General features: G+C 44.6%; 2 protein-coding genes across 5 annotated transcripts in view; both read right to left on the bottom strand.

The window, feature by feature from the left end:
• The window catches only part of hivep3b (HIVEP zinc finger 3b), a 65,478-nt gene that overhangs the window by 38,588 nt on the left and 2,246 nt on the right, over window positions 1-24,644 (bottom strand). Inside the window, exon 1 of one of the 4 annotated variants that reach the window (XM_080768720.1) lies at window positions 16,082-16,139. The exons of 1 other annotated variant lie outside the window; for it this stretch is intronic. The gene's annotated coding sequence lies outside the window, so the exon portion shown is untranslated. Of the gene's footprint in view, window positions 1-14,683; window positions 14,715-16,081; window positions 16,140-24,644 lie in introns of those variants that run through there. 2 more of the 4 variants (XM_080768723.1, XM_080768722.1) reach the window with 2 other exon arrangements.
• serinc2l (serine incorporator 2, like) overlaps window positions 16,200-24,644 on the bottom strand; it is a 38,567-nt gene continuing 30,122 nt past the window's right edge. The window contains exons 13-14 of the mRNA XM_080768725.1: window positions 17,383-17,482; window positions 16,200-16,243 (exon numbers count right to left, since the gene is read on the bottom strand). The gene's annotated coding sequence lies outside the window, so the exon portion shown is untranslated. The remainder of the gene's footprint in view (window positions 16,244-17,382; window positions 17,483-24,644) is intronic.

Here is a 24,644-nt window from a genome sequence, read left to right as displayed (position 1 = left end):
TTCTATCTGCTCTGTGTGTGGCTCACCCCGCTCTGTGTGTGTGTGTTTATTTTAGAATGTGACTCACACTTCCTGTACTCTGCCAGTGAGGCAAAAGCTGGTTCTTTGGAATAAGCAGGAGCTCCTAGCTCTCATTCTTGTATGTATGTGTGTGTGTGTGTATGTGTGCGTCTCTCTCAATTCAAAGGTTTATTGGCATGCTGCACTGTTATTCATAGTCCCTCGCCCTCGCAGGAGTGTGCGTATCTCGGGAGCTTGAATGATGCAACATTTGCGATGTTGTTCCTGTTTTACACACAACGTGCTCGAACTCAGAACATGCCCTTGGACACTTACTGTACATGTGGAGAGAGCACCTGTGGCTTGTATTATATTAGGCTTCTACTGTATCAGTGGGGGATTGATTGACTGATTGATTGATTGAATACTTCATTAGTCAAAAAATGTAAACAGTACAGACTTACAGGATAACACAATAACATCTGGGAGACTTTCCATTGTGGTACCGATGTTTACCTATTGTGTATTTGAGTAACGGCACCAAGTCCATTTCTGTGCACACAAAAGCATACTGATGGTCAAGATTGAATTTATCCCCTGAGCAAGCGGGCAGGGCTCTATTAGGCCAATGGTAAAAAATATATTAAATCACACTTTTTGGGGGTGTTCCAGACAGTTTAATTTGAGATGGTGGTCAGCCACAAACAAACAGTCACGGGGGTCTGTGGACAAACACATTTGTCCTTGACATGAAAATATTTGAGAACCTTGGGTTTAAACAACATTAAAAAACAAGCAACTACACTTTAGAAACAATTGAGTCTAAATTTGGTCTGGATGAATATACATACCGGTAACCAAACAACACTGCACGCACGCACCCGTACACACCCCCAGTGACAGAGTCCAGGGGCCTGGCCAGCTAATGGAGTCTTTCATGCAGGTCTTATGTTAATGCAAATCAATACTTATCCTCTCTGAACATCAGAGATCTGATCCTGTTACAACACTGACACACTGATCACCACCCAACTGCAGTGACGTGCCTATCTCCCTTTAGCCTTTGTGTACACACACACACACACACACACACACACACACACACACACACACACACACACACACACACACACACATCATTATCTCAGATCTCTTGCTTTTTGCATTGCACTCATCGTTGCTGCCGTTGTGTTCCAATGTATCCAGTGTAGTTATTCTTTTATATTTTGTTGATATATATTTCGTTGGTTAAGCATTTTATAAAACCCACAGACATACTTTAAACCACTCTTCACTTTAACTTAACAATCTAAATAAAACGTGACGCGTTGTGAGCAACTGAGCATGTACTACATAGGCTATTTTTTTCACAACTGTATAACAAAGTAGGGCATTAATTTACGAAGGATAAAAACATAAATATGAAATATGGAGAGTCAAGATTTCAGAAACGTTATGTAGGCCTCCTGTATAACATTAACAGTATTTCATTGTTATCGGCTAGAAACTCCTTTTTTCGTAAATTAATGCCCTCCTTTATTATGGAATTACTTGACATAATCTAATTTGGACATCAACACTTCTTTTTGCATTTCCAGTGTCGCCCTAAAGCCTAATTAAAACTTGTGTTGGGAAATAATGAGTTATATTGGTCGTGCCACAGAGTATAAATCTGCCCCAAAGCACTCAAACATGGAATGGGAACAGATTGGATGAATGCAGCTGCCACCAATAACAGCAAATATAACAAACACAGACCCAGGGCAAACACAGCATTAATCACCAAGCAAATGAGAGAGGGGGGGGGGGGGGGGGTAGAGAGAGATGTTTACCAGAAATGAAAGAGTGCTGCCTGTCAAAGTAACTTGGTCTGGCTTTGGTTAGCTCTGCATCACGCGCACGGGCACGCAAAAAAAAAAGTATAGGTGAGACTACTGACAATTTTTTAATGAAATTATATTAATTTGTGAAGTTAAGCTGTTTGGTTGATTGGTGACTCCTAATTATCGTTCCATTAAACAGATTACAGAGTGAACACACACACACACACACACACACACACACACACACACACACACACACACACACACAGCGTGTGACAGCGGCATACAAAGGAAATAAAGGAAACTCTGACAAGGCACAGCTGAGGAGATAAAAATAGAACGAGGAAGTGACATTTTCAAGACACACACACACACACACACACACCCCCCTCCTCCACACCGCCAACACGTTTCACTGACGATAGCGTGGGCGTCCAAAACTTTATTCAAATGACTTCCTGTTACTGTAGATGATATACTATGTGTAGCATCCTGCTCTGAACGCAGCGCCACCAACCCGCCAGGAAGCCAGCATGAAACTAGCAAGGTCAACATTAATACCAATAGAAACTCTTTCACACACACGCACGCATAAACACACACACACTCACAGAGGCAAAACAGCAGTCTGAAGGAAAACGGTGATACTTTGTCAATTGCCACTTCATTTCACATGGGAGGTTTGAAATGATGGCGTCTGTGTGCTGCTGATCCCAAGATGTGTGACATTGTTGCAGTCATCCTTCCGCCATCTACCACCACCAGCTGCCCATACTGGCACATCCCCATCTCACCAACTCATTTCTTTCTTCATTCTTTCGTGCCACACTATGAGATTGTAGATCTGCTATGTAAATTTATGTTTTTATCATGAAAATCGTTTAATATATATTTTAAAGCGAAGATTTTCAACTCAAATGTTTGCTCCTGGGGGTCCTTCAAGTTGGAGTTCTGTGGCTAAATACATATCATTTCGGGGGTCCTTGACATGAAAACGTTTTGAGCACCACTAGCAACACAGCGTTACTGTAGGCCTGACCTGGCGGCGTACCTCATCATCGCCACATCGCCACTGCACTCCATGTTAATTATTTTAAAAGCCGTTATACGTTTGGAGCCACCCGCACCCACCTCCTGCGCAAACACCACCCTAGCAGAGCAGGGCCGGCAGGTGGCAGCTCTATCTGGGAGTGTTCAAACACCAAGGCAAGGCCGCAGAATGTGTAAACAACCACACGCACGCACGCACGCACGCACGCACGCACGCACGACCTTGAAGAGTCACTTTTCAGGACTTTCTCTTTCCTTGTGAGGACTTTTGGACGCAGGAATATGAGGTGCAAGCATGCAGGCGCACACACTCGCACGCACGCACGCACACACACACGTCACATCCCTTGGTCTGGCAGAGAAGGCACCCTGCCGCGCGAGGGGAGTTTACACAGAGTCTGGCCAATCCAAGTAATCGCCGCTCAACAGAAAACAAACAGCTCCATTCAGGGGCGGCGTGTCGGTTTCCCCACACTCGCCCTCCCGCTACCCGCCCAGTGCCCACACTGCCATGCTGTATTAGCAGTCTGTCAACAACAGAGAGAGATTCTTCTGAAAGGCCCGTCAACACCCTGCTCCAAAACCCACATCTGTTTTTGTGTCTATTTCATGCAAGGCAGATAGTTGAAGTTTGTCTGTAGGAGTGTGTGCGTGCGTGCGTGTGTGTGTGTGTGTGTGTGTGTGTGCGTGCGTGACTAGTGTGTGCGCGTGTGTGTGTGTGTGTGTGTGCGTGCGTGCGTGCGAGACTAGTGCGTGCGTGTGTGACTAGTGCGTGCGTGTGTGACTAGTGCGTGCGTGTGTGACTAGTGCCACTCATGAAACTCTCTCCCTCTTACAAAAAGGAAGCGAGGAACAGAGAGGAGCAGAGTGTGAAACAGAGAGAGAGAGAGAGGGTGAATTGTATAAAGGCTGTCAAGTGCATGTCTTCCATATCGTCTCCGTCGGGTGGAAAACCTTGTATGTCCAAAACTGTAACCTTTCAGGATACAAAAGCATAGAAAGTAGCAGATGTACAAGCTCGCATTTCGAGCTTGCATATCTCCCGCTCTTGATGCTGTTGAGTGCCGCTGTGGTGTGATCGAGTAGGGGAAAAAACACAACAACAATTGTGTCGCCAAACATTACTGGAACATTATGAATAGATATGAATTGGGGCTTTTAGGCTTTGTAAATAAAAGTTGCGCAGGGCAGATAAGACAAATAACTTATTGAGATTAGGCCATTATGTAATAACTGACATGGACTATTCACAACTTGCGCGAATCCCAATTCACACAGTGGCTATAACAGCACCAACCCAAAACACTGTCTGCTGTTAAATGTGGTGCAAGTTGTTAATACTAATTATTGATATTAGTATCTTGTTCAGTAACAGGAGTCTCTCCAGCTCTTTGGTGAACAGAAAATACATTTTCAGGTCGGGATACCAATCTTATCCAATCGGGATGCAGGATGAAATAAGTTAAATTAGATGTGATGCAGACACAAAGAAATGAGCAGAACTGGAACGCCATCAAATTGAAGCTGATAGATTGAATAGCTGCTCTCTGGATAAAATTGGCTAACCAGTAACCAACTGAAAATGTATTTTCTGTAAGACCCCCGTTACTGAACAAACGAACAGCATCAGCAACGATTCCTATCAGAGCATAGATTAGATCTGAACCGATGGACAGTAGGATGCGAGCATTGACATCACAAGTTGTACATGGTGTGTAGACGATTTACTGTACAATATAAGCCTCTAAATAAATGCGCATCAGAAATGTCTAGCTATAGCATTGAAACCCAGAATGTTTGCAATGCTCCGGAGGCCTTTCCACTGTGTTAACTGTGACATGAAATGTATTACGGATGATACTAACTGTCACTGGGGTTCTTTGTACACACAGTTTACCAGGGTGGATGATATCTTCCTGACATCACAGCCTTGAGGATGGGAAATGCGGGGGTGGATCTGCTGCTCAAACACCCCAAAATGTTTATGCGAGAATGTTTATGAGAATGAAAACAAAACTACAAGACAGGTACGGTTTTCTTTTTTTTTTTACATTATTTGCTTTTCCAGCATTAATAATGATCTGCATCTCTTGGTATTTAGTATTATGGCTAAACATAACACCGTTGTGTTCTCAGTCACACCTGACGTCATCCCAGCATTACATCCTTAGCCTTCGATGGTGGCTGTCAGCAGCCTTAAGTGCTGAGAAAACACCACCTTTACACAGATCAGTGATAGTGGTGGAACGTAGCTACTAACTCCATTTAGTAAATGGTAGTTTTACATTACTCGTTTACTTTTTTTAAATGTCAATACTTTATATACCGTATAGTTCTACTTCATTATCTGAGGGGGAAATTATTGTACCTTTTACTAAATATTTTACTTCACTACAATAATTTGAAAACTTAAACTTGAGAATTAGACTATTGATACAAAACATACATTAACCACTCACGTCTACATTTTATACTTGGGCTATTTCAAAAAAGGAATAATTACAATAATGTTACAAGCTTGTAGATTAGATATATTTTCGAACTAACGTTTCTATGGATCAGTTACATGAGGATCATCTGTCAACACCTCTGTACTGCAGTGCTGAGCAAAAACTCAGTTGTTTGTGGGTGTCCAAATGTCTTCCTGTTCGCCTGTGTATGGAAAAAGATGCAAATCTCTGGCAGCCTCATGCAGACTTGCTAATTTGCCACGAGGAAAACACTAAGCTCTTAGTTGTAACTACGGATGGGACGATATGAAAATGACACGTCACGATTATTGACATTGTGGCAAAAAAAATGCGATTAACGATATTATCGCGCGTGTGTATGTGTGTGTGTGTGTGTGTGTGTGTGAGCCGCATTGCCAGTGTTTGCGAGATAAATAGTGAACCAGTTCTATGAAAACAAGCCCAGAAGAAATGACTGGTCGATCAACTCAATTAGATCTGCTATTTTACAAAAGAAATTAAAATAAATAAATCTTGAGGACATTTTATTGTATGAATTTTCAATTTATGTATAATGAACGGACATGTGGTGTGAGCCGAGCAGACAGAAATGTGTCACTGGCTACCGGACAGCACGCACACACACACACACACACACACACACGCACACCTCAGAATGAACTATACAGTGCAAGTAGCTGTACTGTATATTGGTGTGATATATGCACGCACACGCACAGTTTCCGAATTAATTTGGGCCATTGTCGCCCCTTTCTCTTTAATAACACAGGCTAGGAAGGTCGGACGGCGACCAACTAGATGAGTGAAGTTCACTTTGAGCTGCATCCAACACATTTTTTATTTTATTTTCTTTTTACGAAACCCGAGACTAGGCCCGGCCCGACAAATTGGCATACAATTTGGGCCCGACTTGGCCTGAAAGTATCGGGTTGGGTCGTGTTGGGTTCGGGCAGAATTTGAGAACTCAAATGACCATAACTGCACTGATAGCAGAGATAGAGACAAGAAGGAGAGATGAAGAAAAAGAAAGAATGTAGAAAGAGAAGGGGGGGGGGGGGAGGGGCCAGTGGTATTGATGCATCATGGGAGGTTGAACACATTGATTTCCTGTTGGCTTCTGTCACCCAATACAGGTTGAATGAGTGTGTCAGTCAACACCCTGCCAAGCACCGCCGGGCTGTATTGACTCACTGTCACATGCACACACACACACACACACACACACACACACACACACACACACACACACACACACACACACACACGCACACACACACACACACACACACACACGGTCGCACGCAACCACATGGGCTTGTTTCCATTGTGGTCCATATGGTACTCAATTCATCATCAAGACTTTACATATACAAGTACATTATACATATCAGCAACAACCTAAAAGCCATACTAGAATACACACACACACACACACACACACACACACACACACACACACACACACACACACACACACACACACACACACACACAATACAGTAAAAAGTTAAACAGGGGGTGGGGCCAACGGACAGAGGATGCCAGTACCACAGGGCTCAGGAGCGAACACACACACACACACACACGCGCGCGCCGTCCAACCAGACAATGACACCGGGAACACTGTGACTAGACAGACAGCTATTTTGTGGCTGTGAGAGTTAGGAGGACAGAGACAGAGACAGACAGACACAGACAGACAGACAGAGACAGACAGACAGACAGACAGACAGACAGACAGACAGACAGACAGACAGACAGACAGACAGACAGACAGACAGACAGACAGACAGACAGACAGCTGTGTTGTGCCCTCCAGCGACAACCACCACGGTCAGTCACATGGTCAGTGTGCCGGCCCCGCCTCCCTCCTGGCGCCACCGGTGTGTCACCGTGACATATGGAGTGAGTCCAACCTCAACACCGTCCCATGGGCAAGAAGGGCACCGTGTCCCCCCCGACCGGTCACGCAAAAACTGCACTCCATTCCACTGGCACAGTGCTGCCCTCCATGAGCCTCCACAACACACACACACACACACACACACACACAGTCCGCCATATTTGCAATGACGTTTTGAGACGGCTTGTAGTCAGTGATGTTATGCTTGTTTTTTTCTGCTTTTGTATTTATTCGTTTTTCATTTATGTTTAGAATAAGCCAATTAATTAATTCATGCATTTTTCTGTATTAGCATAACCTTAATCTTTCGTTTCGTTTTATTTATTCGCACAATAAAAACAGTACAAAAAAAGGTAACATCAATAAAAGAGAATTATGTGCAGGTGAGAAAAGAAACCCATGGAGGGCTTATTTGTGGTTCTCACCAAAAACCCTAACCCTAACCTCACAAAAACTAGGCCTAAACCATAACCATAATCATATAACGTCACAAAAACTATGCGTAAATATGATAAAATGTGCTAAGGCGCAACCAAGGCTCTAGTCCTTGGAGGACGAGCGAGCCATTAGGCATATTAAAGTGTTACTGTGTGTGGATGAGGGGACCTCCTCTCTCTGGGGTCGTTCCCCTGGTGGGAGAACTGCTGACACAGCAACAACACTGTGGAACAACCAATGGGAGGGAGAGGGAGAGAGAGAGAGAGTAAGGAGGGAACTACCTGGGAGAGAACACAGGGACTGCTGACTGCTTGAGGTTGTTGGGGACGGCATGATTACATAACGACGCACACACGCACACGCACACGCACACACACACACACACACACACACACACACACACACACACACACACACACACACCCCCCCCCCCCCTCAGGGTGCATGAACAGCCGTCTTCACGCTGCTGCAACCCTTTTTTCTTCAGTCACCAGATACACGCACAACTACACACAATACACACCATATATAATGCTACACACAACAACACATCATTAGACACACACACCACCCTATATGGATCAAAGTGAAATAGCTTTAGGGCCCTATATCTTGCGCCACACCTAAGCCCTTATCCCTAAACGTATTTGATTTTTTTTACTATTTTAAAACATTTTAGCTGATCTATTATCAATACTGCAATGTGGAAATACTCTGCTACAACATTTCTATAGTTTTATGTATAAAAAGTTTTGAAAATAGCAGATAGGGCTGAAGTGGTTAATGTATATTTTGTAACAAAAATCCAAATGTATGAACTAACAGTTGTAACAACATTTTTCAAATAAATGTAGTGGAGTAAAAGTACAATAATTGGATCCGAGATGTAGCGGAGTAGAAGTAAAAGTATTGGAAATAGGAAATACTCAAGTACAGTTTTGAGGTATTCGTACTGGGGGGTCCCCAGACAGTGGCCTTGTGGTGAGGTCGGGGTTCGATCCCCGGCCAGGTCATACCAAAGACTGTAAAAATGTAGTCTGAGCTAACGTGTTAGGTTTTTGGTCTAGAGGGGTGGGTCGCGTCTGAGATTTGTGCACGCCCTGATTGGTTCACTGATCTGTCCGTCAGCCCGGCCCCTCCTCTCCCCCCCAGTGCAGCACCACATTACATCATGTGGAGCGACGCCCACCCGAAAGGGTTGACTCCCACTTCTAGACCAGAGTCACCAGAGCGGCCAATGCGTTTCCCCAGGCTTTCATTTTTTGTGCAGACGAAAATGAAAGCCTGGGTAGAGAGGCTAGTAAAATAGAACCCAATGCCTCCCTGCTTGGCACTCAGCATCAATGGGTTGGATTGGGGGGTCAAATCAACTAATCAAATGATTCCCGAGCGCGGCACGGCTGAGGCTCACCGCTCCAAGAGATGGGTGAAATGCGGAATTGCGGATAACAAATTTCACTGCGGTAACGTGTGACAAATCATAAGACTTTGACCCTTCATCTCTCTCTCTTTCAGCTAAGGGGTTACAGAGCCGTCCAGAGTCCAGACGAGCCCTCTCTCCCCTTCTGCAACGTCACAAAAGGCAAGCTTGTTGGCGGCAGCGTGGAGCGGACTGGGTTATATCCTCTGGTGGCATGGAGGGGAGGGGACATTCAACATCAATATATGTATGCCATGACTGGGCCTCCTAAGCAGGGACTTTTTTTTTAACACTCATATCATTTTGTTGCTGTCGGGCAGAAACTCTCCATATTTTAACTTTTTTAAGCTCCCGACTTGATCATACTAAAAGCATCGACCATGGCAGATCCGCGGCCTTGAAACGCGATGCAAATCGTCGCGTCTTGACCCCACCACCCAACAGACTTTTAAAACTGTTTTATTTATTTGCATAAAAAAACAGGGGTATACTATACAGTTTATTCCACTGCCAGCATTTTTACTGGCATCAAGACCCAGAGAATATTTTGTTCTATGACTACCGGTATGTAAACACCAAATATCTCAAACGAAAGAAGAGAGTTTCTACTTTCTTCGGGAGAGGGAAAGTGTGTTATCACAATGTTCCGTTCTTTATTGGCAGCTGAATATAGCTTGTTTTCACCAAAAACGCTGTCTGGGAACAGAAAGCAGTTACATTAATTTTTGTATAAATCCTATAATACTATACTAAACCGTCTTGGATTAGTTTAGTTTGTTTTCTGATCAGGAAGCCGTAGATTAAGTTGCGGAAAAGCACCCTCTATCGTAAACACTGAAAACACCAAGTATACAGCACGTCAATGGCAGTTAAGCGTTGCATTTGAAATGACACGGCAGTCAATCTCTAGAAAAACAATGGGGGCTTTGAGAATATATTCTGTAAGAAAGTTGGGGCATTAAAGTTATCAATAATAAATAGCCTACTTGATATCAGATGCCAATGGTGAACTACAATGAATGGCAAATGACTTGGTCCAAGGACATATTTTTGTCAAAAGGAGAGAGAGAGAGAGAGAGGCGCGCGCGCGCATACACGCGCACACGCACACACACACACACACACACACACACACACACACAGCGTTGATGGATAGCACAGCAGAAAAGATACCTCCTTCATGACATACTGCCCCGTTAAACCAGCCAGCCAGCCAGCCAGTCAGTGACACTGTGACAATTCTTTTGAAGATGTCATATGAGACCCCAGCCGGCTCCAGTGGGTGAGGCGGGTGACTTGTCTTTTTGTCGAGGAAACTCAAAACAAGCCAAGTCATCTGACTGTGTCTCAGGGCCATGATGGGCCCCACGGCGGGCCATTCTGAAGATGTTATACTTTGTTGTGCACCGGCCGGTCTAGTGTGGCGGAAATAGACTATGTACAAGCTCACAAGATCTTATACATTGGATAGTTCCAGCCGCGGGGACCCATCGTACCGGAGCACAAATAATGAAGCATAATGCAGGACACAAACGCTCTAAACAGGCATGCAAGTGGTACCCAGGGAGTCTTAAACTCTCTTTCAGCCCCACGGACCAAATGAGGCAATTTATTCTTGTCCTGAGGTTATTACTACACACACTGCTTGACTTGTCATGTGAGGATTGAGGAGAAGTTGGTTTGTGACCTTGTGATTTTTGGGCTCCAAATGATTCAAAGGAAAGTATTTGCCACCCTCAGTATAGCCTGGCCAGATTTGTTTTCCGTTGGCATACGTAGATATTTGTACACTAAAAATGGCAATGCTACTTTATATTCCATATCTGTCTCTTATAAATATGGCTGTCGTGGGCTAAATTTGTTCTGTGACTGCGTTACTGAAGTCTTTAAAAAAATGTTGTTGTCACGCAGGTTAAAGTTAATAGCAAACTGATGTCTGACATCACTGCCACTAGACGTCATCGTCCTGGGTCACAGTTTCTTTTTTTCTATTGAAAATCCCATAGGGTCATTTTATCTTAGATTGTGTCGTATAAGAACTGTGTAACAAAAATAAACAAATCAGCAAAGAGATTTTACTCTCTAATGCACATGCGGAAATTGTAATCTCCAAACACAGACATTATCAAATGTAACTCAATAACATAAATGATACAGAGTCACATGCCTGACAGAATCAAGGGGCCGATTTGTTTATTTTTGGAATATAGTTCTTATATGACCCAATCTAAGATTTCCCTATCAGACTTTCAATCGAAGAAAATGTGTTGTGTGGATAGTAGCAAAAGTGCGTCACTTGAAGATCTGCTATTTTCACTAGTTTTTTTTTTTTTATATATATAAAAAAAAAGTCAATATGGAAATGATTGAGGATTATGCAAAAAAAAATTGTGATCACCTCAATTAATTGTGATTATGCAATAATGCAATCATTGTGACAGGCCTGTAGGATCCAAAGCAAGCTGTGATATATTAGCAAAGTATAAAATATGCCACTGGAAAAAAGTGGGGAAAAGAAAGTGAAAAAGACGACAAAACAAAGCACGCTAACGGAGGAGAGCCGATGGTGGAAGTGCCTCGTCTGAGAAAACCTCCATTATGGTTTCTATCGGAGATGGAGAAAGGAATTCAGATGATTGAGGGAGCGACTGAACAAACTGTCCGAGGCAGCAGAGAAAATTACAACTGACAATGATAAAGCCATTTGGACATCGTGTCAAAAGAAATGTGAAATTGGCGAGGCATTAAATCTACCTGCAACGTGACTTTCGATTATTACCATCGTAATATAGAGCTCTACCTTTTTAACAAAACAATGATCTGAATGTTCTGAATCTCATACTCGATACCTTTTTCAAAGCAGCCATGCATTTTTACATGAAAAGTAGGGCACAGTAAACGCAGGTGTTACTAATGATACTAATTATGGTCGTGTTCCATTCAGGTCAAACAAGAGTTAGGGAATTATACAGGATGGTTCACTGGAAAGCCTCCGCTACACTAAATGGAACAGAGCCTAAATTAGTAGCATTGGTAACACCTGTGTTTACCCTACTAGTTCATCACATCAACTCTGGCGGTCCACGAAAAAAAGGTCTGCTGTCTCTGATTCAAATTGTGGATGCTGGAATATCCAACAGGTAGGCTACATGCTGTGTTGAAGGCACACAGCAGGCCTCAGTCCTGTGTTTAGCAACCAGGCCTATGAAAACAAAGTCCAAGAAGCAACAATAGGCCACATTGGCCATATCGTCATATACATCGGCTATTTGAAAATATCCGCTAATTTCAAATAATAAACGCGCAAGCAACTACCAATATTTTTAACGACTCAAATTGGGATTGTGGAAATTCCCCCCGGTGCACGGACCGGTGTGTTGTCGGATGATGGAACACAGCAGCAGGCAGGCCCCAGGTCCGACCCACCTCATCATTACCACGTTGTGCGTGCGTGCGTGCGTGCGTTGCACGTCAGTGTGTGTGTGTGCAAGCGCACCATGACAGGCACTTCCAGGCCTAGTTAGGGACACACAGCCGGCCTGTGTTCAGTCCAGTCCAGGCCTGGTCTGGTCTGGTCTGGAGGTCTGTAGGAATGCTCATGCAAATATTGACCTTCAATTAGGTAGAGCAGACGCCCTCGCATGGGTCTGCGATATGAAGGCATCAGCACACATTAACAGCCCCATACACTCTGTGTGTGTGTGTGTGTGTGTGTGTGTGTGTGTGTGTACCTGTATCAGGTGGCAAGGATCAGTTTTTTTTTTTTTTAATGAAGCCAATGAGGAAGCCATTAAAACGCTGCAGCTCTCATTAATGGCCTCTAGAGGGTGTTGCCATTTCCACTCCTGCTGGCTGCAGAAGCCGTTTCATGCCATTAATCCCAATGGATGATTACACTTGATAGCTTAGTAAACGTTGTCATGAATACGTTATGCTTTCAGTCGCTAGTTCATCTTTCAATTACCATGACATGTGTTCCACTGGTTCTACGGCCCTCGCTTCAAAACGGATCTGACATCACAGTCTGCCTTCGTCCATATTTTTAACAGTCTATGGACGGTACAGTATATATTAAACACACACACACACACACACACACTCACACACTCAGGGGTAGAGTGGCTGGATGGTAACCGCAACCGGTTGCCAGTTCGAACCCGGACTCCCCCAGAGTTAGTGTCGAAGTGTCCTTGAGCAAGACACTGAGTGACTGAACCCCTAATTGCTCCTGATGTGCTGGTTGTTGCCTTGCATGGTTTACTTTCCGCTGCCATTGGTGTATGAATGTGTGTGAATGAATGGGTGAATGTAATGCACAATCTAAAGCGCCTTGGATAAAGGCGCTATATAAATGCACCATTTACCATTTCACACACACATCTACTACACAAACACACAAACGCTGTGGAAACGTACCTCCTCAAGTTCTCCATTACTCTTTGCACACACATACAAATGGAATGGCAAAAGAAATGGGGATACATTGTAACCTTGCATTAGGGAGTCAGGGACGGCACATTGTGCGCTTGTAGATCTGCTATTTTGAAAGGATTTTGTATACTTCTGCTGCAAGCTGTACCATTATTGTTTGCTCTTGCTTTTAAACTGTTTTTAACTTCTTGTACGAGTGCCCTGAAAGGCGCCTTATAAATAAAATGTAATATTATTATTCTTGTTATTATTACATTTTACGCTTTTGAAAACATTCTGCATAATTAGTTTAGGTACTTTTGATACCAATACTTTTGTACTTTTACTCAAGTAAATTTAGAATTCTGGACTTCTACTTGTACCAAGAGTATTTCTACATCTTACTTACTTAAAGGTAGAGTAAGTGATTTCACTCAAAAAACCTTAGGTTTCGTTTTTGGCTGTGGGACCTAAGCCTTCGTCCAATCAGGATAGAGAGTCAAAAACGAAACCTAAGGTTTTTTGACCCCCAGGGGTTAACTGGGGACAGGGAGGAACTCCTTATGTGGTCAGCACACTCTATAGTAGAGAGGATTATCACAACAAAACAAAAAAATAAGTGATATTTGAATTAAGTGAAATCACTTACTCTACCTTTAAATAAAAACGTGCAAGTATTCCGTCCACCTCTGCTGGGCTCAACAGGAGGGTGAGCGAGGAGGGAATGACCTTCCCTCCCCAGCCACCGCTCTGCATAATTAAAAAGCATCTAAAATAAGCTGTGTGTTGCATATGACCTTACCTGACAATGCTGGGCCTCTGCACGCACGCACACACACACACACACACACACACACACACACACACACACACACACACACACACACACACACACACACACACACACACACACACACACACACACACACACACACACACACACACACACACACACACACACACACACACACACACACACACACACACACACACACACACACACACACACACACACGCATTGTTGATTTACTCAACGTCTCTACTATTTAATGGCACTGCCACTCACTGGAGGAGTGAATCTCAACCATTTTATTTATTCCACAGTTTGGTTATGGATTATGGCCAAGCCGCCAATGACTGACTGACCCCCATTTGATACCTGTCTTACCTCTGACACCTCCATCTACACTGTAAGGTCTTCAGGTGTTACATTTAATCTTAGTGTATATATAAATGGAACCAATAGGACCCACACACCTGTAAAGTGTAAACTATAAATCATTGAGAACCAGTGCAATTAGAATGGGCTGGGAACCGGATCCAACATTGAATAATGAGAATCGGTTCCATCATATCTGGAACAGTTGTCCAGAAATGCTTTAATCACACTGCCAGAGCTGGTCTGTGGACTTCATGTCTGCATACCAGTGGTTCTCAAACGTAACTCTGAGTGTACAAATGGAACCAAATGAACCCGTAAGTAGAGATGTCCCGATACTGTATCGGTATCGGCAGAGATGGGCAGTATTTGAAAATACAGAAAGGTATGGTAAAAAAGTCTTTTCTGTATTTGAAAATACAGAAAGGTATGGTAAAAAAGTATTTTCTGTATTTGAAAATACAGAAAGGTATGGTAAAAAAGTCTTTTCTGTATTTGAAAATACAGAAACGGCGTATTTTCTGTATTTGAAAATAGCTCAAAATACATTTACAATGTGTTTTAAATACAAAAAAAGTATTTCAAATTGTACATGTATTTCAAATACTGCCCATCTCTGGGTATCGGAAAAGTATCGGATCGGCCCTTATTTGGGTCATATCGGTATCTGCGAATATGCCAGTCTAACCACCGATCCGACACAGGGGTAAGCGGTTGACACTATGGCAGGTAAATAAAATGTTTGGGCATGTGGAGTTTGCTTTCAAGTTGCCTAAACTACAAGTGCACATTTGAGTGAGGAATCTGTTGTAAACACAACACGAGATATATAACTAGATAGCTATAAACACTATTCCCGGTCGGTGGACTTCAAAATAAGATCTTTTTTCTTTTTATATCGGATCGGATCGGAAACAAAAAAATCACACCGTGTGAACCGAGTGGTGCAACTCCCCCCCCCCCCCCCCCCCCCCTCTCTCTCTCTCTCTATCGTTCTCATTAGCAGGCAACAGTGAAGCACTGTCTCTCTCTCTATGTTTCTGGCAAACAGCGCCCCTACTGGTACTCATTAATGAACACATAGGTAGGTGAACACATAGGTGAACACGGACATTGCTGTTCCTTGGAGTGGTTGCACCACTGAAAAAGTGGATGAAAGGGATATCCCTACCCGTAAGGGTCCATTTGCAACCCCTTTATAGAAATCGTTAAAGGGAAACGTTAAGGAATCGGACCGTTAAGCAACCGGAATCGAAAAAATCCTGAAGGATCTCAAAAGTATGAGCAGCACAGCACAGCACAGCACAGCACAGCACAGCACAGCACAGCACAGCAGACTGTGACACAGGACTTCTCTGATGTGGTGTTGAAGAAGCCCCCCCCCCCCCAACAAGAAACAGAACTCACCATTCACAACAAGCCACAAGCAGACAGGAGGCTTCCCGGACGCAGCAGCAGCAGCAGCAGCAGCAGCAGCAGCAGCAGCAGCAGCAGCAGCAGCAAATCAGGGAGCCAAAGTCATCCTCAAAGCCAGGCAGGGTGCAGCCGAGACGCTGGGCTGGCAGCGCTCTGAGACATGGGAGACAGCACATCAGGGGAGCTGCTGTTGGGACCATGCCAGGGATTTCACAGGGCTTTGCATGGGGCGGGAAGGGGCTGGGGGTTGGGGCTATAACACATTCTGGGCGGGGACTCAATAGCTAATTTAGCTATTGAAAAATAGCAGATCTACAAGCTCATAGCGCGCCACCGAGTGGCACGCTATACGAGCTTGTAGGTCTGCTATTTTTGAAAAATCGAAGAACGACTGACATGGAAACATAGCTTTTTCAGAAAACTGTCAGGATGTATAGAAGACATTTTTAGAATCTGATCTCAGGTCAGAATGGGTTAAGGGTCCCCTGCTTCCATCCACAGCCCTGCTTGAGTGACAAGCCACGATTGTTGGAGTGTCGCCCGCGGTCTGGATGGGCTCAGCAGCGGGACGGCATGGCTGCGAGGATTTCCCCTAAAGCCCGCCTCCTCCCCCCCCCCCAAGCAGAAATCTCCTCCAATCCTCACTGGCTGTTTAAGCCACCACACACGCGCACACACACACACACACACACACACACACACACACACACACACACACACACAGACACACAATGTGGTGGTACTGTAGGTGGGCGTTGTCAAGAGATAAATAGCATTACAATCATTCGTGGAACCATTGCCAGAAAGTCAATGCAAAAACAAACCCGAAATATAAATATTTTGGTGGAGCCAGGACAGTCAAGCCCCCCGAGTTATACATTTTAGTTAACAAAACATTGTGTGCGGAGAATAGACACTGCATGGGAGGTTATGAAAATGATGTGTTATTGGAGGGTGTGGTGGTGGTGCTAGGGTGCACTCTGGGACCGAGAGAGAGAGAGAGAGAGAGAGAGAGAGAGAGAGAGAGAGAGAGAGAGAGAGAGAGAGAGAGAGAGAGAGACAAGAGCCACAGAAGAGGAGGGGTAGAGAGATAGGTAGAGAGTAAATAGGGATTTTAGAGAGACAGAGAGAGAGAGATCTACAGTACCAGTGAAACATAATACGTTTGCCTCCAAGGCCAATCGATGAAACATCTTGGCATGCGTCTGTGTATGTGATCTGTGAAGGCAGCGCGCCACCTCACTAGTACAGTAGTAAACACCTGGCCCTGCACTTCATTCACTAACCCTAACCTGTACTGTATCTGCAGAGACACGACATGAGCTCTGCGATCAGTTGACTGTGGGCCTCTCCCTGGTATAACACTATGCCTCACCGAGGCCAAACACATACCTGTGGTGGGGAACACACAGTAGCAGTGCCAAAACAATTACACAATAGTGGCTAATAATATGCACACAAAATACATACACACACCTGGCTCTCAACGTTGACAAAACAAAAGAGCTGATCTTCGACTACAGGAGACCACTCTCCCATCCAGATTGGGGGTGCTGCAGTGGAAAGGGTCAGAGTTCAAATTCCTGGGGGTGCACATCACTGAGGATCTCACCTGGCCAGTACAGGCATTGCACAACAAAGGCCCCAAAGTCCTAAAAGCTTTCTACAGAGGCACCACAGAGGAGCATCCTGACCGGCTACTTCACGGCCTGGTATGGCAGCTGCACCGACCTCAACCGCAAAGCGATGCAGAGGGTTGTGCAGTTGCATTTTTTAAATGCCGCACCGTACTACAACAACACTACTAGCTAAGTCAAGCAGGAGGTAGATAAATCCCAAATAGAAAAATAAGACATACAACTCAAAACTAAAAGCACAAACTGCATAAACAATGAGCGATATAAAACACAGTAAAGAACACAAATAAACCATAAAAGCAGCAATAAAAACAACAAACGATTCAAAAGCTAGTGAATAGATCAGAGTCTTGAGCCGGAGTGCTGGGAACCTCCAGTGGTCGACGAGGGGGGGGGGTCCCCAGCATAAGCTACTTTCAGATGGGGGTCCGCGGCCAAATACACATTAATTTTGTGAGTCCTTGACATGAAAACGTTGGAGAACCAATGGTGCAGGGGAGCTGTATGTGTCAAAGACTCGTTCTAGGCTAGTTCAGTTCGTGGGACAGGTGTCCCAGGTTAACTAACCTGAGTGACCTGGGCATAGGAAGATATGTACCGGTAGTACTAGTACTACTACTGCTACGAGGACTACAGGTCTTTTCAGACAGGCAGTGCGTGACACAGACATTGTCGCCTGGTTCAACGGCAGGTCTGCTCATGAGGGGCGCGACTTGCACTGCGTAAAAATGAAAATGAACTCAACACAATCCAGCATGTGCACGAAAAAAGAACACGCAATACAATTTCACGGGGCCCGCGGGCACGTAATTATGCTTGCATAATTGCTCGCCCCATAACTTCTCTGCATGTCCAAAATAAACGCACGCCTCTCATTGAAAATGAATTACTAGGCGCGCCAGTCGCTGCCCGTCTGAAAATACCTTACTACTACTACTACTACAGTATGTTCCAAATTCAGCAAGATGAAGTTCAGTGCCAAATGACCTCCGCTTTGAGAACACACCCCTGACATAACAGCTGGCCAGCAAGCAGTGCAGCAGCAGGTAATGATTAACCGTTATGACGACCCAGTCTTAGAGCCATGCAGTGGTAGGTAACCTGGTGAAACCTTGCCGTTGTCCCCTCTCTTCCTTCCTGCTGGGCTGTGTGCGTAGCATTACGCAACACAACTCCAGGTGCATCCAGAGACGACTCGCCAGCCAAAGGCAAAGGAAATTCTATCTGCCATCGTAGGAGAGAGAGAACAAACACACCGGCCCGGGATAGGGGTTGGGCCGAAGGCCAAGGCGCACACGCACGCACGCACACACACGCACACACACACACACACACATACACACATACACACACACGCGAGCAGCATTCCCCATACACGACGCCACAGCCCCAAAACTAACAGCAACGAGTCCTCACAAAAGGCCTTTTCAGTCCGCAGCGTTGAATAAAGAGTAGGCACATAATGTTTTTAAGGGCAAAACCATCCTGTATTTCTCTCTCCCCTGCAGATCTCTCCAGGGTTTGGTGATGATGGGTGGACACGTTCAAGAGATAAATAACACAAAATCTAGTGAAATGATTGCCAGAAAGTTAAGTACAGGCTAGAACATGTGGGTGGTGGAGGAAATGCATCCCCCGAGTTAGAGGCAAGCCACAATACATCTTTAATTAACAAGTAACTTTGTGTGGAGAATAGACACTGGGAGGGTGTGACAATGATGTGTGTGCGTGTGTGTGCGTGCGTACGTGCGTGTGTGAGATATGTACAAAGACAGAAAAAAGCGAGGGAGAAAAGGAATGCAAAACCAGATTGGAGAGCACAAGTGAGAGAGATATTATCTACAGTACCAGTGAAACGTAATACGTTTGCCTCCAAGGCCAATCGATGAAACATCTTGGCATGTGTCTGTGTATGTGATCTGTGAAGGCAGCGCGCCACCTCACTAGTACAGTAGTAAACACCTGGCCCTGCACTTCATTCACTAACCTGTACTGTACAGTATGTGCAGAGGCACGACATGAGATGTTCTCTCTGCGATCAGTTGACTGTGGGCCTCTCCCTGGTATAACACTATGCCTCACCGAGGCCAAACCCTGCCACACACATACCTGTGGTGGGGAACACACAGTAGCTGTTCTGGGACTATTGCACAACAGTGGCCAACGTGCAAAGAAATCTCCACCTGTACTTAAACAGACAAACGAAAGCAACCAATATATCGGTCAGCAGTTGGACAACAATGGCTATCACAGTATACAGCTTTTTTTAACAGAACAACCAGAAAAAGACGCTTGGGGTAATTCTTCTTAAAATTGTTCTTTCATTTGTGTTTATACCTTTCAAGACGGTAATACTTTTTTGGCTTGTTGTTGAGTGAGAGAACACACTGGCTTGGGATAAGGGTTGGGCCTAGGCCAAGGCACTGATAGACTACACACACGCACACACACACACACAGGTTTGTATTGCTATACTTGTGAGGAGGACATTGGCATTTTGACAGTAATTTTATAAATGTATTTTTGCCATTTTGAACCATGACACATGTGACCGATGTGAGCTTGTAGATCCGCTATTTGTCAGTGCAAGACACCAGCATGCACCTTAGTGTTATTCAGGCATACAGGGCCCTATTTTTGCCAGTGCCCTATTACCCCTTCTCCCGAAACTTCTTTGCCTTTTTTCTTTTTGACCCTCCTATATTCAGCTATTCGTGTAGATTTTCGTCTTACACAAACATTAAATTCACATCGACAATGAATGGAGAATTTATGTCATATGTGGTTGAGAAAATCTGTATTTTTGTCCTACATTCTATATAGCCTACTTGTGGGGACACACAAGGTCCTCACAAGTAATACAAGTACAGACACACAGACACAGTGCTCCAACACACTGACCCAGATGATACGAGAGTGCAGCGAGCGGCATTTCACACACACACACACACACACACACACACACACAAGGCCACATGCAGCCCCAAAACTAACCGCAACGTGTCCTCACTATAGACGTGATTCAGTCCAAAAGTTTGTTACAATGGGAGTCAATGACTGCAATAAAGATTATTAGGCTAGTGGAACATTCAAGAGTATTCCAGACTGGCACTCCTGGTCTCCATTTGGGTGCGTGTGTGACTGTGTGTGTGTGTGTGTGTGTGTGTGTGTGTGTGCGTGTGAGAGAGTGTGTCAGGCCGTGTTCCTGGCTTGCTCTGCTCTCCCAGAGCTACAGTGCTTCCATTATTCCCGGGTGTTTCGGAGAACAGGATTAATGGCCGGTGTCAGGAACATGAAAAGGTCGTGTCCGTCAGCCACCAGGGATTACACGGGGCATGAGTGTGTGCGTTTGCATGCATGCGTGTGCGTGCCTGTACTCAATGACCAACTGGCAGGACAAAGCAAGGGCAATTGATAATGGCAAGCGACAACACTTTAAAAACACAAAGACAAACACAACACAACACAACTTCCCCCCCGCAGGGATAATAGAACGAGGCAAAACAAGAGTCACGCAGGAGGCAGGTGAACAGGGCCGATGACGCCCATCAGCAGTCCCTGGAGGAGCGCTGGTGGTGCTGCAACTAGGGATGCTCTGATCGGGTTCCGATCCCTGATTGTTTTTCCTCATGATCGGCCGAAAAAAACACGTCCTATTATATGTCAAAAACCCACATCCACGTTCCCGTGTGTGGGGAGGAAGGGGAGAATGTTTAGGGCTGTCACAAAGATGCAAAATGATATTATACTATATATCTGATTGACATAACATTATACCACTTAAATGGTGTAAAAGATCAGATTCTCCAGATTCATGGGTTCCATGTGTGCTGCCTTTTATTACTGTGTAGCAACTTCACCCCAACAGCAGCTTATAGCCTAAACCAGGGGCTCCCAAATGTTTCCATTCCCATGTGTTCCACAAATAGCAACAGTGGAACTATTGGGGTCACCCCTATGTTCCCGGGGTTCTACAATAATGTTCCCTGGCGCTTACCAAAGGGGTATGTGCACGTGCGTGTGTGTGTGTGTGTGTGTGTGTGTGTGTGTGTGTGTGTGTGTGTGTGTGTGTGTAATGTATGCGTGCGTGTGTTAGGGATGGGACAACAATCGTTATTGTTTTCGTTTAAATTATCGTGAAATTGTTCTAATACACTAGGATGAATTAGCTATTACTGAACTGCAAACTCAGAAAAACGGATCTGTAAAGAGTGCATTTGATACGCATTTGGTAACTAACTACTATTAATAAGAATGCTTCTGGTTTGGGAACGGCACCAAATCGGCACCTTTTGATTGCTGTTTGTGAACAATAATGAGACCCAGTTACAACAGTTTGATGTACCAATAGCCTATACAGTACATAACTAGCTGTTTCTTTCTCTTTGTTTTCTCTCCGCGCAAAGAAGGCTAATAATGACATTCTAAAAGTCCAGTTAAATTTAGAATGTGTCATTTGGTATTCATTCAGTGACATGTTGTATAAGTTCTAAGAACAATACATACATTTTCACAGCAGAAAGGGGGGTGGTGTGGGGTAAGGGACCTGGATATTGGAAAAGGGGGCACAGTTGGTTGAGAAACACTGTAGTCTACCGGTATCTCAGTCTGTCTGACAGACAGACGGCTGAATACTGTGCAGCGGGGGGGAAACACATCACCCTGTGCCATTACATGCATTTAAATCTGCATGCAGCTTTGTGTGTGCGCGCGCGCGCGTGTGTGTGTGTGTGTGTGTGTGTGTGTGTGTGTGTGTGTGTGTGTGTGTGTGTGTGTGTGTGTGTGTGTGAAACACTCTCTAGACATGCGAGGTGTTGAGTCCTGTGTTAACAGGCAAGACATGATCCTTGACCCATCTGGACAGTTGCACGTGCCAGGGAGAGTTCCAAGAGACAGAGGATCCAACGCACACACACGCACCTGTCTGATAGTAGTTCATGTCCTGTGGTTGCCAATATTGGGACCAACAGGTTAGGTCTAATTTTATCTCTCACACATTCTCTCAAACAAATTCACTGCATAAATTGATGGCTGTGTGGACTTTTCTTTATATCAAGCGAACTGGAACTGACAATGAAACTGCTGACTGGCATACATAAAGCAGGAAAGAAAAACAGATAATCGCACATGTTCACTTTCGACTTTATATCCTCCTGGCAGCTATTCCTAACAAGCCAATATCTGCCAAGTTACAATGATATAAAAAGATCAAAGCGGGAGCAAACTGGCAGCTCTCACCCATATCCACATACGGGTGTAACCATAAATGGCAGCAATCCACTGCAGCCTACAACATTATTCTTTTTTATATGATCCAATAGATATAGATTATGTTGTCATACAATCCTGAAAATTCACAAAAGACAGAATGTCCCTCCCTCCCCGAGTCCCTGTTGGTCTCTCCAGCCATCGCCATGTGTGGTGTTGATCCACACTGGATGGAGTGGCGTGCCGGTCAGTCTCGATTCCATAAAGTTGTGAGCATATAGATTGACTATTTTCAGTGCACGACAGTGCACGATCGCATGACCACTTTGTGGAAGCTAATGGGGATCTGAATAAAGGGCATAAAGCGCAATACATACTCCTTCTCGACGGCTGAAGTTTTCTTCTGAAAAGTGAGGTGATGGAACTACAAATTGACATCGTTCCGAGCATTGGGAAAGGCGTTCTCAGAAGCTTTCCACGTAAACATGTGCACCTCCAGATGTGCTGTACTTCGTAAAGGCTTTCCGAGCCGGACGATGTACCGACATCGTAAGGAGTATGTATTGGCCTTTAAGAACTAAATTGGGCCTGGGCTGAGTCTTCTACCCAAAGCAGCACTCAATGCAGTTATGACGAGGCAGAGCAGTACTCTGTGAACAGCAAGCTGTAATTTCTCTTGCAGTCTGTTAAATTTAAACTCGGCTTTTTGCAGCTTCACTGTATGGTCCCAGACAGTGGCACTAGGAGAGAGGAGACTGCAGAACTCACTGTGGCTTTGTTTGGCTTTTATTTAACCATGAAGACCCGAGGCAGATTCTAAGAATGCCTTCTCAATACAGTTTCCTGAAAGGCGTATGTTGCTACATGTACTGTATATTATCGTCCACACCATATGTCCACACTTACTTTTCACGATCAAAAGTAGCAAAGTGGATCTGCTATTATTGGATATTCTGTTACGGATGTTAGGTTCTTAGCTTGCTTATGATCCTTGATGACAATATTTCTAAGTATTTGATGTATTACCATATGTTGTTCTTGCTTACTCTAAGTCGGCTAAATGCCTAAATTGTAAATCTGTGCTTTCGTGTGACGCTCAGACGCTGTAGTATTACCTTGGGCTAGTGGCTGAAGGCCGCGCTACGCCGGCCGGAGCACCGGGCCTGTACTGATGTCATAAAAAGAACCAGGCCTCTTCACCAGACAGCTACGTGCTCTCTATCTATCTATCTACTCTCTGCAGCTCACTTAATGAGCAATGCTGGTTCTCATAAGCTCGGAGAACATTTTCAGAGCATCACTTCATTTCCAAAAGGGGCATCAGAGTCAGAAAGAGTCGTCAAGATGCTCATTTCCACACACACCCACACACACACACACACACACGCGCCCGCGCGCGCATGTAAATTGGTGGTGCTGTCTCGTGTCTTCTCTCTCCAGTAAGCTAAAATCTGAAGTTGCCCTGCCACGTTCCAACGTGCTATCCTGATGTCAGATTTGATTTGCCTGCTTGGCCAGTTAATTTTGCTGTTCAGCTAGCTATTGATCGTGGATGGAAGTGAGACGAGATTGACCTCCAGGTGGACATTACACTGATTAGCAGCCCTGTATAGGCTACTAAAGACCACACTGCGTTATATTTAGCAGCCGAGTGGGTCTGCTTGTAGAGCTTTGTGTTAATGCACACACAGGCACATGTTCAATTACAA

The sequence above is a fragment of the Protomyctophum bolini genome (assembly GCF_963924005.1).
Source record: "Protomyctophum bolini genome assembly, chromosome: 7".
NCBI classification, from domain to species: Eukaryota; Metazoa; Chordata; class Actinopteri; order Myctophiformes; family Myctophidae; genus Protomyctophum; species Protomyctophum bolini.
Note: the sequence above shows the minus strand (reverse complement) of the source record. Positions and strands in the feature narration are given on the sequence as shown.